Source organism: Pteronotus mesoamericanus, unplaced genomic scaffold, assembly GCF_021234165.1.
Source record: "Pteronotus mesoamericanus isolate MK-2021 breed Mesoamerican mustached bat unplaced genomic scaffold, CSHL_Meso_final scaffold_165, whole genome shotgun sequence".
NCBI classification, from domain to species: Eukaryota; Metazoa; Chordata; class Mammalia; order Chiroptera; family Mormoopidae; genus Pteronotus; species Pteronotus mesoamericanus.
In genome coordinates, this window is record NW_026555307.1 from 6,192,001 (window position 1) to 6,208,369 (window position 16,369).

The 16,369-nt window shown below is 40.0% G+C and overlaps 1 long non-coding RNA gene across 1 annotated transcript in view; it reads right to left on the bottom strand.

Moving 5' to 3' along the window:
• LOC129083180 (uncharacterized) overlaps window positions 1-15,188 on the bottom strand; it is a 45,679-nt gene extending 30,491 nt beyond the window's left edge. The window contains exons 1-3 of the long non-coding RNA XR_008530468.1: window positions 14,357-15,188; window positions 12,624-12,750; window positions 10,375-10,474 (exon numbers count right to left, since the gene is read on the bottom strand). This is a non-coding gene — a long non-coding RNA (uncharacterized LOC129083180). The remainder of the gene's footprint in view (window positions 1-10,374; window positions 10,475-12,623; window positions 12,751-14,356) is intronic.
• Between the last annotated feature and the right edge of the window lie 1,181 nt (window positions 15,189-16,369).

A 16,369-nucleotide genomic window follows, 5' to 3' on the forward strand; every position in this document is an offset into this window, starting at 1 on the left:
AAAAAATGCATGAACAATAGCTACATGTATTATGAAACTTAGTAATATACTGTTAAGTAAAAGGTACAAATTCCGTAATATAAACTCACATGCTTTTTTTAATGTTCAAATAAAAATGCAAAATATATACATACATGAGTATGATGAAACAATTTTTTAAATTTTTTTGAGTATCATTTTTAATGGCAATATAAAAATGCTATGCACATATCTTAAATTTATTTTTTTAGATTTTATTGTGGTAAAATATATAGATAACAAAGGTTACCATTTTAAGATGAAATAATCTTAAAAATTAATCAATAGAATAATTAGATGAAGTGGACAAATTCCTTAAAATACTCAAAGTACCAAAACTAACACAAGAAACAACAGAATATGTGAATAGCCCTATATTCATCCAAAAAAAAAAAAAAACCAACCCACCCAAATGTGGAATAACAAACCTTCCTATAGAACAAGTAATAGAATAGTAAATCAAAAAAAAAAAAAAAAATGGTTATCTAGTGAGGAAGGGAGGCAGCACAGGAATGGGAAAGGAAAGAAACACATTGTACTTAGGGGAATGGTTTTCTGGTGATGACTACAATCTTTTAAAGGGGAATTAATAAAATACATGAATAAACTGAAATAAAATAAAATAAACAGAACATGCATTGACTAATGATAATAGTATCTAAATAACATTTGATGGTGTTTCTAAATCTGTTCACCTTGGGACAAAAGTTAGAGGACCTACACATATTTTCTGTAATTATTTTTACAGTCTCTGAGACAAAGTCTGAAGCTCTAGCAGTATCTCACACTAGCTCTGTGGCCTTTAGCAAGCCATTCAAATTCCTTTAGCCTCCCTGACAGGTCTGTTGAGGATGGAGTGGAAGAGTGTATATACAGTGCATAGCAAGGTGCCAGGCACCAAGTAAGCAATTTGTGTACATTAGCCAGTATGCCTATATCATGGGGCCTAACACATTTGGGTTGAAGTTGAAGGTATGATCATGAGTGAGTTCACCAAGACACAGTACACAGGATAAAAAGTAAAGGCTGTGAGATTCTTGCTGAAGCTACAGTTGAAGAAGGGATTAGAGTAAAGACAATGACAGTAAAGGTCAAGTCAGAAAAAATAGGAAACAAAAGAGCAAAATGTAGCAAAAACTCAGGAATGATAATGATAATGATAATGATAATGATAAAAGTTCTTGCTGAGTAAATCATAGAGGTTGAAAGTTTTGTGGGCATGGATCCAGAATACCTCAGTTCAAATTTTACCTCTACCAAACTAGTTGTTCTAAAGCAAATTATTTAGCCTGCTGTTATGGACTGAATGTTTGTGTTCCTCCAAAATTCATGTGATGAAACCCTAAATTCCAATGTATATTTGAAGATAGGACCTTTATAGAAGTAGTTAAGGTTAAATAAGGTCATATTGGTAGAGCCCTGATCTGATAGGATTAGTGTCCTTATAAGAGACATCAGAGAGCTCTCCTTTTTCTCCCCATTCTTACAAGGACACTAATCTTCACGACCTCATCTAAACTCAATTACCCCACAAAGGCCCCACTGCCTAATACAATCACATTGGGGGGTTATACCTCTAATACATTAATTTTGGGAGGACACAAACATTCCATCTGTATCAATATTACATGAGAAAAAGGATGTAAATCAATCAGCATAGTGTATGGCAAATGTTCATTAAACTGTATACAAGGTCTGTCCAGAAAAAGTTCAGCCATTGTTAATATAATGAGAATGGTCTGTGCAACATGGATGTAACCTGGCAGCCAAGGAGAGTGGACTGAAATGAGCATGTGTGAACAATGACAACTTTACTGTACTAGTCAGCTGGCAGTAGACACTTTTGAGTGAGCGTCTGTACTCTGGCCATCGCACTCAAAATGAATGAGCAAGTAGAGCAATAAATTTGCATCAAATTCTGCATTAAGCTTCAACTTTACTCTGCAGAAACTATTCAGATGGTTCAGAAGGCTTTTGGGGACAATGCAATGAGTGTGGTGCAAATAAAAGTGTATCACAAATGCTTCAAAAATGGTCGAGAATCTATTGAAAGTGATACACCTTCTGGAAGACCTGCAACCAGGAGAACACCTGAACATGTACAGGCTGCAATCAACAAAGAGGGGCGACTGACAGTGTGAGAACTAGAAGATGATCTGGGGATTCTAAAACCTACTGTGTCTGAGATTTTGACACAGGATCTTAACATGAAATGTGTCATGGCAAAATTCGTTCCACAGCTTCTGCTACCAGGGCAAAAGAAACATCGTGTTGCAGTTGGGAGAACTGTGTGAGGTCCCATGGTACCTACTTTGAAGGGGACTGAGGCATCGTTGTCCTATGTACAATGTTTCTTGTATCCTGTGTCTTCTTTAATAAATGTCTCTATATTTTTCATAGTGTGTGGCCGGATACTTTCTGGACATATCTATGTATATTATCATTATACTTGTTGCATTTGTTAATCAGAATGTCTATAGCAATCTGAAGAACATTTTCAGTACTATGCTGCTGAGAAATACCACTACTGGGCCTCAAAGAGTAAAGGGGTAGATACTACCTGCTCAGCAGTATATGTGAAAATGATGACTGTTACACATGTCTGGTGGGAATGTGAAATGGTACAGTCACTTTGAAACAGTGTGGGCATTTATATTAAAGCTAGTCATTATCTAAGATAGTCCACCCATATATATTTTCCTAACAGAAATGTGAGCCTATATCTAACAAAAAATATGATCAGGACTATTCATAGCAGCATTCTTCATAATATTTCAAAAATGCAGACTAAACCAAAAGTTCATCAACAGGAAAATGGGTATATGTAAAACTTCATTCACTGAGATATTGCACAGTAATAAATGAACTCCAACTATATGCAACCAAACCATATGAATCTGAGTCATAATGTTTATCAAAAGATATGACCAAGTATTATATACTATGAGCATCAATTTATAAGCCTTCAAAACTAATCTATGGTGATAGAGTGATATGGTGATCATCACTTTTGTAGAAGGTGATACTGACAAAGAGGAAGCATAAAAAGCCTGTGAGGTGCTGAATGCACGGTATTTCTTGACCTCTATGGTGGTTCCTCTGTTATATATATATATATATATATATATATATATATATATATATATATATATATATACGCAAACATTCATAAAGAAGGATCTTTTGATTTGTACATTCACTATGATAAATTATACCTCAGTACAAGAATGGGAAAAAAAAATACTACAAGGGAAGTCCACAAGCCCTGTGTAGATGTCTCCTCAGAGAATGAGAAAACTCTTCCAAGAAGCTTAGTTCTCAGGTGGAGCAAAATATTTTAGATGCTGTAGGGGAGCCAAGAGCACTTTTTGTTTTATGTTTCCCCCAAGTATCAGAAACCATGTTTTTTATCTTGGGTAGAGAGAAGAGTAAGATGTAGAAGAGATAGGAGAGATCAAAGATAGTGGCTGAGTAAGTGGAAGTTACACTCACCTCTACCCATGACCAAACTAGAATTATAACTAAATTATAGAATAATCAACCTGAATAACCAACTGAAGACTAGTGGAGTGGAAGTCTTATAACTAAATCCTTAGATACACAAGAAGCCACATTGAGACTGGTAGGCGGGGCAGAGACATGAAAAACGGCTGGTCCCACATGCGTGAGCTGGTTGAGAATCTGGAGAAATATCTCAGCTGCAAAGGTTCCCCCTGACAAGCAAAGGAAGAGCCCACATAATATCTGGCTGAGAAAATCAGCAGGGATTCTGTCTCCCAGGGAGAGATGAGAGTGTGCTAGAAACCCAGGCACCCTCTTAAAGGGCCAGTGCATAAAATCTCCTTTGCAGCCACTCACCCTGGGCTCTAGCAAAGGAAAGGTAGCTCAGAGCAAACTGGAGCCATACAAGGAGAGACAGGGTGGTGTGGCTCCAGGGAGAGGGCTGAAGAAACAGCTGCCAATGTCCCTGTGCTGTGTCCCTCTCTCATACTGCCCATAGACACCATCTTTCCAGGATCAAGCACTTCCTTTAGGTGGCATTAGCCTGGAGGAATGCATTAACCTCACGCTTGTGACTCCCCGTGGCTCTGCGCTGCTGAGCTCTCACTCTGTGAAGGAGACAGCAAGCTACAGACAGCCTGCGCCCATGGTCCAGACTTTCTTGTAAGGTCCTCAAGAAAGTCAGGGTGGCAGATACTAACAAGAGAAACTGAGCTGTGTGGTTCTAGGGCAGGAGACATTTTCCCATTACATGCCCAACCTGTTCCACTGTTTCTGTGCAGAGCACTCCCTCCATGTGGCCAAACTTGGTCTGTTTTAGCCTCATGAGCTCTGCTGGCCTCACCTTGATGACTCCCTGAGAACCTAACCCACCATAAAGGTCCAAAGGCCCCTGGTAGGGGCAGTGACAGCTGACTTTGGTATACCCTAAGATGTTTGATCAGTGGCCTCCACCCAGTGCTGGCACCAAGTCTGAGTCTGTATTAACCTGGTGAATACTAATACCTGGTGACTGAGAACCTACCTCATGCAACTTGCGTACTGCCAGAGGCTCTTCAAGTGACTGAGCCTACCAGGCAGCCAACAGGCACAGACAAATCCCATGGTGCCTTGGGCCTCTTGCTCACCAACTCCTGGGTTTGGTGCTGGTGGAAGCTACCCTTGGAACACAGCTTGGCCCCTTCCATGTATACCAAGGCTCAACAGATGAAGCTACTCACTGTGGATCATGGGTAGCTCCAAACAGGTAGCCCAGGGCGAGCCACTGGCAGCGACTGACAGTGACCTGAACCAGAGTCCCTCCCAGGGGACCCCAGAACCTGCATACCCAATGGCAGTCTTTAGACCAACATCAGAGCACAACCCATTCAGCTCCACAAGTGGTACACCAAAAGGGAGATCTCAGCAGACACCAGACAGTGCTGGGGCAAATTCTACTTCATGGTGTAAGCCCCTGCACAGCACCTGGTGGTCTGAGTCAATCCTCAGTCAGCATGAGGGTCTACCCCACCTACAGATGAGCCAACAGCAAACAAGACTCAACTACAACAGGGGGGCTCGCATAACCCACACAACAAACATTCCTGGAGAACCTAGCACAGGTGACCAGGGAAACAATGCTACCGAGCCCCAAACTGCACCTACTATATAAGGTGACCATACCAAGATTGGGAGACATAGCAGGTCTAACTAACACACAAATACAGAGAGATAGCAAAAACTGGGAGACAAAGAAACATACCCCAAGTGAAAGAACTGAAGAAATACCCAAGAAATGGATGAAATGAAATGGAAGCAAGCAATCTAACATAAACAGTTCAAAACAATGGTTATAAAGATATTTAAGGAATTTAGAGGAAGAATGAACAAACTCAGTGAGAAAATAAACAAAGACATGGTAAGCATTAAAAAAAAACAACACATAGAAACCATAAAAAAGAAGCAGCCAGAAATGAAGTATACATACCTGAAATGAAGGATACACTAGAAGAAATCAGGAGCAGGTTAGATGAAGCAGAAGATTAAATCAGCAATTTGGAAGACAAGGTAGCAGAAAACATCTAATCACAGCAGCAAAAAGAAAAAAGAATTTTAAAAAATAATTTAAGGGACCTCTGAGACAACATGAAATGTAACAACATCAGTATCACAGGTGTACAAGAAATGTAGAGAGCAATGGAATAAGAATCTATTTGAAGCAATAATGCGTGAAAACTTCCCTAACAAAGTGAATGAAAAAGACAATTAAGTTTAGGAAGCACAGAGTTCCAAACTAGGTGAACCCAAAAGAGGTCCACACTAAGACACATAATTAAAATGGAAAGGTTAAAGATAATCTTACAAGTAGAAAGAGAAAGACAGTTAATTAACTACAAGGGAGCTCCCATAAAACTGTCAGCTGATTCGTCAACAGAAACAATTCAGGCCAGAAGGGAATGGTATGAAATATTCAAAGTGATGAAAAGCAAGGACCTACAAGTAAGACTACTCTACCCAGTAAGGCTATCATTTGAAAATTGAATGAGGAATAAAAAGCTTCCCAGAAAAAAAAAAGCTAAAGAAATTCATTACCACTGAACCAATATTACAAGAAGTGCTAAAGGGACTTCTTTAAGGAAAACAAAAGAGAAACAAAATTATAGAGAATAAAATGGCAATAAATATGTATTTATCAATAATCACTTTAAATGTAAAAGAATTAAATGTTCCAATTAAAAGATATAAGGTAACAGAATGAGTAACAAAAGAAGAGCCACATATATGTTATTTATAAGAGATCCATCTATAAGAGATCCATCTCAGAATGAAATACATACACAAAGTGAAAGTAAAGGGATGGCAAAAGATATTTCATTGAAATGGAAAGTTAAAAAACCTGGGGTAGCAATACTTATATCAGACAAAACAGACTTTAAAACAAAGGCTATAATAGGAGACAAAGGACATTACATAATAATAAAGGGATCAATCCAACAAGAGGCTATGACCCTTAGAAACATTTATGTTCCCAACATAGGAGCACTTGTAGGTATAAAGTAACTGTTGATGGATGTAAAGAGATAGGCTGACAGTAATACAGTCACAGTAGGAGGTTTTGACACCCCATTGATTTCAATGGATAGATCTTCCAGACAGAAAATCAACAAGAAAATAACAGCCTTAAATGACACACTAGACCAGATGCATGCAATTTTCAGAGCATTTCAACCCAAACCAGCAGAATATATTCTTTTCAATTGCATGTGGAACATTTTCTAGAATAGACCACATGTTAGAACACAAATTAAGTCTCAATAAATTTAAGATTGAAATGGTATCAAGCATCTTTGTCAATCACAATGAAATGAAACTAGAATCCCAGGGAAAAACTGAAATACAAAAACACACGGAGGCTAAATAATATGCTAGTAAACAATGAATGAGTCAACCATGAGATCAACACATAAATCAAAAGATACCTTGAGACAAATTAAAATGAAAACACAACAAACCAAAATCTATGAGACACAGTGAAAGCAGTCCTAAGAGGGAAATTCATAGTATTACAGGCCTGCCTCAAGACACAAGAAAAATCTCAGATAAACTATATAACCTTACACTTAAAGAAACCAGAAATTTGAACAACATGGCCTTAAGTGAGTAAAAGAAAGGAAATAATAAATATCAGAGCAGAAATAAATGAAATAAAGTCTAAAAAAAGTACAAAAGACCAATGAAAGCAAGGACTGGTTCTTTGAAAAGATAAACAAGATTGATAAACCTTTAACCAAACTCATCAAAAAAAGAAAAAAAAAAGTGAGAGAGAAAAAGGACCCAAATATAAAATTGGATTAAAAAAAAAAAAGAAGAGAAGTAACAACTGACACCATGGAAAAAACAATGAATTATAATGAACACCTATGTCAACAAATTGGACAATCTGAAGAAATGGATAAATTCCCAGAAAGATACAATCTTCCAAAATTAAATCAAGAAGAAACAGAAAACCTAAATAGACCAATTACAACTAAGGAAAGTGAAACCATAATCAAAAAAACGACCAGCAAAAAATAGTCCTGAACCAGAGGGTTTCACAGGTAAATTTTACCAAACAAAGGAGAACTAACACCAATCCTTCTCAAGCTATTCCAAAAAATTCAAGAGGAGGGAAGACTCCCAAGATCATTTTACAAGGCTAGTATTGTACAAATTCCAAAACCATATAGAGGGTAATATGCTAAGTGAAATAAGTCAGTCAGACAAAGACAAATACCTATGATTTCACTAATCAGAATTTTAAAAACAATGTAAATGAACAAGCCAAACAGAAACAGACTCATAGATAGAACAGCCTGATGGTTGCCAGAAGGGAAGGGAGACTGGGAACTGGATGAAAAAGGTTAAGGGATTAATAAGTACTAATTAGTCAGTACCAATAGTCATGGGGCTATAAAGTACAGCATAGGGAATATAGTCAATAATATAATAACTGTTCAGTGCCAAGTGGGTACTGGAAATTTGGGGGAAAATAATTTGTACAGTATAGGATTATCTAACCACTATTCTGTACACCTGAAACTAATACAAAATAATGGCAAATGTAAATTGTAACTGAAAAATAAAATTAAAAAAAAAAAAAAAGACAGAACCAAAAAACAAAAGAGGAGGTAGAAAGTTAAATGAAGAAGCCTGTCCCCTCCTTGGTAGTATTCATACATTTTTATGATCCCTTCTGCCAGAATGCTGGCAGGACCTTGACTTACTTCTTAAAAAATAGAATATGGCTAAGGTGATAGAATGTAGAAGATAAAGTGTATGTGTGACATCCCTCCTGTTGGAGTATTTCACACCATTACTTGATTTGAGCAAGTAAACTGGCATGTTATGTGCTAATGATTGCAGAGGGCCTACTAGGCTGTGCCTGGACTTCTGATGCACAGATGAGAGATAATAAATGAGTGATATTTTAAGTTGCTATGTCTGTGGTAATATTGCTACACAGCAGTAGATAACTAACACATCTGAGAAGGCAGGTGAAGTTTTGATCTACATTCTGCTGGAATAAGCCTTGGCTGGGAATAAGAACTCCTACAGAAGCTTTAGGGATGAGGGTAAAAGAATAAGAAATACAAGTGCAAAGCCCTTACTTTCAACATGAAGTCAGTCATATGGTGAGATCTCAGTGGCTAGGGAGATAAGTGACATTTGGAATAAAGTATGAGTGGATGGGGAAGTGTGTGTAAGACAGAGATGATGAAAGGCAAAGAGCAGATATAGGGAGACTGGTTATGAATGTTAGGATTATTCAGGCAAGAGATGATGATAGTCTGGAGTATGGTGCTTAGGCTGTAACTGGCAGAAATTAAGACATATATGATGAAATATGATTGAGATTTGGGGATGACTGGATATTGTGTATAATGAAGATGGAGATGTTAAGAGGTTGTTCAAGTTTGTTATTGTCTTTCTCAACTTACTGAACAGCAAATCCATTAATTCAAAATGGGGAAATGGGAAGAATGGGTAAGATCTTGATAGGTGTGGGGTGCTTTTTAAAAATTTTTTTATTGTTTACACTGTTAAAGATGTCCCCATCACACCCCAACCCCTACTCCCCACCTTTGAAACATTCAAGTGAAGAAGTGGAATTAAGAAGAGGGATGAAGGTTTGGGACAGACCCTGAGGGGCTGAGAAGGGACTGGCCAGAGACGGGCAACTCTGCCTGGGTGCTCATCCATATGCTTGATGGCTCCAGCTGCCCTTAGCAGCCCAGATGTGGGGCTGACAAGGGCAAATGTCCCCTTGATGTTTCACAAGACAGGAAGGCAGGAAAATAACAAGGCTAGGGACTCCTTCTGAATATCTAATACATAAATGAAAGAATGGATGCATGAATATATGGATAAATAAATGACTGGACGGAGAGTTGGAAAACAGTGGGATGCACAGTATAACGAAGTAGTAATCGCAGAAAAAAGCACTGACTTTTCTGAATCCAGAAAGTTTGAGATATCACAATTCATTATGACTAATAACACATAAATATTACTAATAGGTAACTGTTGTTGAGAGGCTTACTTTGAGTTAGGCAGTGAGCTAGTAAGCAGTTTCGTGTTGTCTAGTTACATTCCCAAACAATCCAATGATGCAGAAACTATTATTATATTTTTCAAAAGCAGGCTAAATTTAGCAGACTGAGTATATGTTCATCATACCCATGGCTTCTTGTCCTTGGGCACAAAGCTAAATCACATTTCCCAGCTTGATGCTACAACATGTATCTTAATGCCCAGTCCTGGTCAATGGATGTGAATGGAAGAGATGTGTATGTGTGTAAGAATGGATATGACTACTGTGTGTGTATTTGCAAAAGGATATGTGCAAAAATATGACTACTCTTCTCTCCTATTCAATATATGGCAAACTTAAAGCCACATATTGACAATAGAATGCACCTGGATCCCTGAATAATCATGTGGTACAAAGTTCCCCTGCTAACCCACATTAAATATGACATGATAAGAAAAAAAAGTCTTAATTTCCTGACCAAGATTTTGCATTTTATCTTTTAAAGCAGGTAGCATTAACTCAGCTCTACTTGTATACCAAAAGCACGAGATCACATAACTCTCCCAGGGTTATGAGGCTGGTGAGTGGCTAAATATTTAGAGCATGTCTCTTACCTAATATACCACATTTCAACTCTAGTAAAGGCAAAGAATGTATTGGGAGTGTGAAGACAGGAAACATATTTCAAAGTGCTCCATGACCACCTAGGAAGGCCACAAAAAGAAACTGCTGCACATGGAATTTCACACACAGTGATTCCCTGCTTGCTGCCATGACACCCACCTGCCAGACTCTCAGCCACCTACCTGTATAGGTGCTTCTAGAGAGAGAGGACTTTCTTCATTGTCCATAGTCCTTGCCCATGCTCTAGGAGGTAGATCAGCTCTAGTTTGGGAACAGGCTGCCCTGCACATGTAAAAATCAATGGGCAAGTTCAGAAATAAATAAATAAACAGGTAAATAAATAAATAAATAAATAAAATTATTAATATAAATAAATAAATAAATAAACAAACAAACAAACAGGTAAAGACAAAAGGAAAAGTCTCAAGTATACAGGAGCACACATGTTTAACACACCACTATGAACCCCAGAAAGGAGACTCATCCTTCCAGGTTTTCTCTAATTAAGTCAGTAGGATTCAGCCTCTCCATACAACAAAACTACCTAGAGATAATTGGTTCCAAATACAGAACAAATTAAACCAACTCTCTGGGCATAAGGATTGAGCACTGTTAGTTTTTTAAGCTCCCCAGGTGATTCTGGTACCCAAGGATGGCTACAGACACTGGAGTAAATCAACTGGGGAATGGCATCTACTGATAGTCAGTTGTCTGTGGTAGGCCATGATCTAAAACTGTTGCAATTCTGAAAAAAAAACAAAAACCAAAACGTCTATAATCAAGGTTGAGAAGATAGGGCTAAATGTGGAGACCTGCTGCCCTACATGCTGGTCCATCATCCTGTGTCCACATCAACAATTCTGGCCAGAAGACCTGGACCAAGGAGAAGAAGCAGGCAGAGAGAACAGGGCTGGCACTGACCAACCCCAGGAGCAAGCACCACCTCAGGGCTTCTTGTTAAGTAAAGTAAAGTAAATAAAGTTCACTTTTTTCAGGGTGAAACCAGTATGAGATGGTTTTCTGGTCCATGGAGCCAAACATATTTTGCCAAAAGTGAAAACTTAAAACCAGAGGGCTCTGGAGAGAAGTCAATGACTTAGGCACCAGGACCCACCGAAACTCTGAGCAGAAAATCTTGTGCTATAAGCCAGAATGCATCCAGTTGTCACTAAACAAGTGGTCACTGATGTCTGCCATATGCCTAGGCTCAGTGATGGGGAGCAGAAATAGTACATCAGCCCTTCCTTCTTCTCTGTAAAGGAACTGAGCTCAACGCCCCGTCAGGGACTTGGCTTGTGTTGGTCCCTCCATCTGGAATTCTGTTCCCCATATTTCTCTTTTCAACAAGTAATCACAATTGTCATAAAATAACACTATATTTACTGCATTGATGACTAACCTCCTAGGGGAGTCTATGTGAACACAAGGCTGGGAGAGCCCTGTCAGATGTAACCATTTGGACATCGGGGAAAAGGGAGACCTCAGCCCTCCTTTCAATTTTTATTCAGACTGATTTCTGGGTAAACTGGACATTTAGAGTTTAGGTGTGAAAGCATTTGGGACTTATTACTTTATTATATATAACAAATAAATGTATAGCACTTACTATGTTTTTTCCGGTTCTATTTTTAAGTACTTTAAAGATATTAGTTCCTTTGGGCAAAGTGGAAGAATACTATAAAAATATAATAAAATCAAAATAATCATAATCCCAGCAAACTCATGCTGCCTGCTCAAGTCTGTGAGCCCTGTGGCTATTGTTTCTGCTGAAGAGGAAACAAGCCAACAGCCATGGGAGCATTAAAGAGGCATCACTAAGCCCAGATGCTCTCAGCAACAATCAAGAAGCAGGAAAGAAAAGAGAAAAAGAAATAGTTTTTTCAGATGCCCATCGCTGCCATTTGAAAATGTGTCTGTGCATTCTCTAAAATTAACTTCTGTAGCAACACAGAAGCAAGGCACAAGCCTTAGGAAATAAGGGACACCTGCACAGGTACCAGGGGCCAAAGAAGCCTTTTAGCTGAGATTATACTGCTTAGATACCAGAAGCACTGCTCACAAATATCTTCTTGTCTGTCTGATTCATGTCCTCCTTGCAGAACTTCCTGTTACCCACAGGCCCTGCTAACTAGCATGTGTGGACATTTGACTCAAGCTCAATCAATTACCTTCCCTCTTTTGGGAATCTAGAATAAGGATGTCAGAATGAGGCCAGCTTGTGCTAGACACATGAGCTGAGATGAATTATGTTTCTTATACAATAATTCCTGATGCAGACACAGGGAATCCAAACAAGAGGAATTTTATACAACATGCTGAGATTGTGGGGAGAAGGGAAAGTGGGTTCCTGAGGTCTTCTCAACCAGCCACGCTTAAAGAGGATGAAATGAAAGAGATGTGGGTAACACATGGGAGAGAGATGAAGTCTTACCTACTGAGACCAGGAGACTACAAGTCTCCAGCATCACTTCCTGGTATAAGCTCTTCTGGTACAGGTCCAGATGTCTCCACTCCTCCCTAGTGAAGGTCATGGCCACATCTTTAAATGATACAAATGCCTAGAAAGTCAAATAGAGGTGGTGCGTTACTCTATGCCTATTGAGATTAGAGCCTATTGCTTGGTTAGTGGCATATGTTCAGTGAGACCCAAGACCCAAGACCTAAATCACTGAGTATCTCCTGAGAATCTCTCTCCGTGCTGGTCTCAGGAGGAACATTAATGGTGCCTTGGACAAAATACAAAGGTATGGAGAGAAAAGCCTCCCATGTGGAAAGCCATTGGAGGGTGACACAAAATGATAATCTGGGACAGACTGTGAGAAGTGATAGTAAGCACTTTGCGATGGTAGAAGAGTGGGCTACAAAATCATTCCAATAATAATAACAGCAGCAACAGCTGAGTCTGTTTCAGTTTGGCTGAGGGCTTTATTGGTCTATGTGTCTGCCCTTAAGCCAACACCCTTTTTTTAAAGGTTTTATTTATTTTTATAGGAGAAGGAAGAGAAATATCAAAATGTGAGAGCAACACTGACCTGCTGCCTCTCGTGTGCCCCCAACTAAGGACCTGGCCCACAGTCCAGGCATGTGTCCTGACCAGGAATTGAACCAGTGAGTGGCCTTTTGGTTTGCAGGCCATGCTCAGTCTACTGAGCCACACCAGCCTGGGCATGCCTGAGGGCTTTAGATGCTGTGTTAAAGCAATGAAAGTCTCTAGGTCTAGAGTTAGACTCCCAGGGCTTACATCCAGCCTTTTGAACCAACACATGCTTATTTTTTTGAGCCTCAATAAAGAATAGTTACCAGTTCACCAGGTGGTTGTGGGAATTAAAATGTTCATAAAGCAAACATGTCAGAGCTAGATGTGTTTGCAATTTCATGAATCATCCCACAGCCCATGAGTGGAACACCCTCACTGTCTCCATTTCACAATCAACAAACGGAGGTTCATAGTCAAGTTGCCCAGGGTTATCTAATGAGAAGGGGCAAAATTTGAATCCAGGTCCCCCTGGTCCGGCCATGATTGGGGGGTGGGGTGCGGTTAGATTTAATCTAAGCATTCATCAGCCACTTAGTGAGCACCTGACATAGGCCCACTTAATGAGCACTTGGTTCTAGGCCTGGGAATAGAGTAGGGGGTGCTCACTGGGGAAAGACTGACAAGAAACTAAACAAATGCAAGATACAGTCATATGACCCTAAGGGATCTGAAAACAACAAAAGAGAGTGAAATGACTACAAAAATTAGGGGGAACTTTATATCTCACAACCGGGGAAGTCTTCAATGAGAAGACACTAGAAAGAGGTTGGAATGAAGTTTGGAAGAAAGCCAGGGAAGGAAAAATGAGTAAGTCCTGAAGGTGATGAGAGCAAGAATAAGAGCAAAGAGGTTGGCTAGCCAGTAACTTAGGGCCTGTTGTGAGTTTACATCCCAAGAGATGCAACATTCCCATGCACTGTCATTAATTTATATTGTAATGGATTCACCTTTCAAATATAAGTGAATGTGTTAAACAGGAAAATGGATTCACTGGTGTAAGTGGCAGGCCAACTTCATTTGTAGTATACAGATGGCATCGGCAAAGATAAATACAGTTCCGGCCTGCCCAGGGAACTTCTACTCCTATGATAGGAGCAGTAATTCCAAAAACGCTGCTCCCAACTCACCTCTGTTCTCCAGGCTTTCATCCTCTTTCCCAACTTTCAGCTGGGTCAAGACCTGAGGCAGGGATGCCTAAGGGTCAGACTCTCCGTGAATGAGCCTAAGGTGATAGCATCATGGGAATCCTTTTCCAGAAACCATATCTAGAATAATATTCTCGGCCGTGCCGAACACTCAGGGACGCACGTCACACTATACCCTATCCAGTTCCCTCAACCCAGAGAGAACAATAGTTAATATTCCAGTTTTAGACCCGAGAGAACTGAGGCCAAGGGCTGCGAAGCGACAAACTCAACCTTACAGCGAGAAATGGTGTCCTCTCCTTACAACCTCTGAAATAACTTCAGAACCCTGGGTTGGAAGTAAAATAATTAGATCTGCTGTTCCCATACTCCATTCTCCCAGGAACTCTAAATCCAAGAGCACTAAGATGGAACGGCGCAGAGTCCCGGGATTCCATCTACCACAGAGCGTGGAACCGTGTGAACGGCGACTCCAGCGCAGGTGGGCCTGGGAACCCTCTACTCACTGGTGCCCGCACCGCCCTGGGGCCCGGTGTGATCTGGGATCTCAGTGCCCGCTGAGTAGAGCCAGGGCGCCGCCTCCCGGAGTCGCGGGGACGAACAGCTGGGCTGCGCCGACGCCGCGGAGAGCGCTTGGCGGGCTGCCCTATTACTGGCGGGGTCACGGCTCATACAGGAACGTGGAAGTGGGTCCTACTCTCTCCAGTGCCCTGTGCTGGGTCACAAAGACCCTCTAGAAAGTGGCCCATGCTCAGCGTTCCAGCCCGAAAGGTGGCTACAGACAGGGTACAAGACCAAACGACCCCTCGAGTAGATGCCGGAAACCCGCCCACCTTACCGCAGGAAACGCCCCTCTCCGCTGTCCCACAACGCCCAGTGCCCGCCTCTCACCTGAGACGCACTGTCTTCTGGGTAATGTAGTTTGTGACAATCCTGGTAAAGCTGGAGCGCGTTTTCTGTTTTCAGTGAAACCTTGTCCTAAGGTTCCAGAGAGGGTGCAGCATCGCTTCCTTTTAAAGGAGAGAACACAGGTATCTGGAGCGCCTTAGTCACTGCCTTGACTTTAGGCCTCTAACATGGGATGTATTCCTTGACCTTTTCCCCTGTGTATCCCTTGCAAAAGTAGTACTTCACCTATCTGACCTAGGATTCACAATGGAAAACAAAGGTAAATCTAATATAGTAATTTTAAATGTTCCCCAATCAGTTTTCCACCCATAGACTGTTAACAGAACTAAAGCGGTCCGTTTGCCTGCAGGCATCAAAGCCTAGTAAGACAGAACAAGAGCTTGCAGCAAAGAAAGAGTTTATATTTAGAAAGCAGCCCACTAGTACTCAAAGACCTGGCTCCCAGGTAGCTTCCAAAAGATAGGTTATACAGGAAAAAAATAAAAAAATTATTAGTCATGGTGACTAAGGGAGTTCCTGTGCAATTCAAGCATATAAAATAGGCCTAATTAGTTAAAAAACTCTCCCTGGCAGTGAGGGAAAACAAACCCTTTGAGGTGTTCCAGGAACACATCGGAACAACCCAAAGCCATTTTCAGGTACAGAAAAAAGTCTCCTGTTAATATTTGAACCCTGGGAAGCTTGTCAAATGCACTTGGCCCAAAAGATCATTATCATTATGAAACTATTAAATTATTTATTTACTCAGAGTGACAATAAAAAAGTGCAGTTAGCAAAACTTTAGTTTTTAAGATTCAGAAAATTATTCTCTTCAGTAATCAAGGACCTGATCAAGACAACAGAAAACTATTTTAATAAAATATAGAATCTCTGCTTTCTAGGTAGAAAACATTCTATAATATTTGGAGTAGAATAAATACAACAAACCTTTTTTTAAAAAAAATAGGGTGAAAAGAAGCAAACTCTTATTCTGCATTTGATTACTTTTGATATTTAAATTCATTTACTTAAATAATTTTAATCTTCTTCAACTTTTACCCACATATAAAATCTCCTTAAGATTTTTCTTCACATAAGGCCCTAACC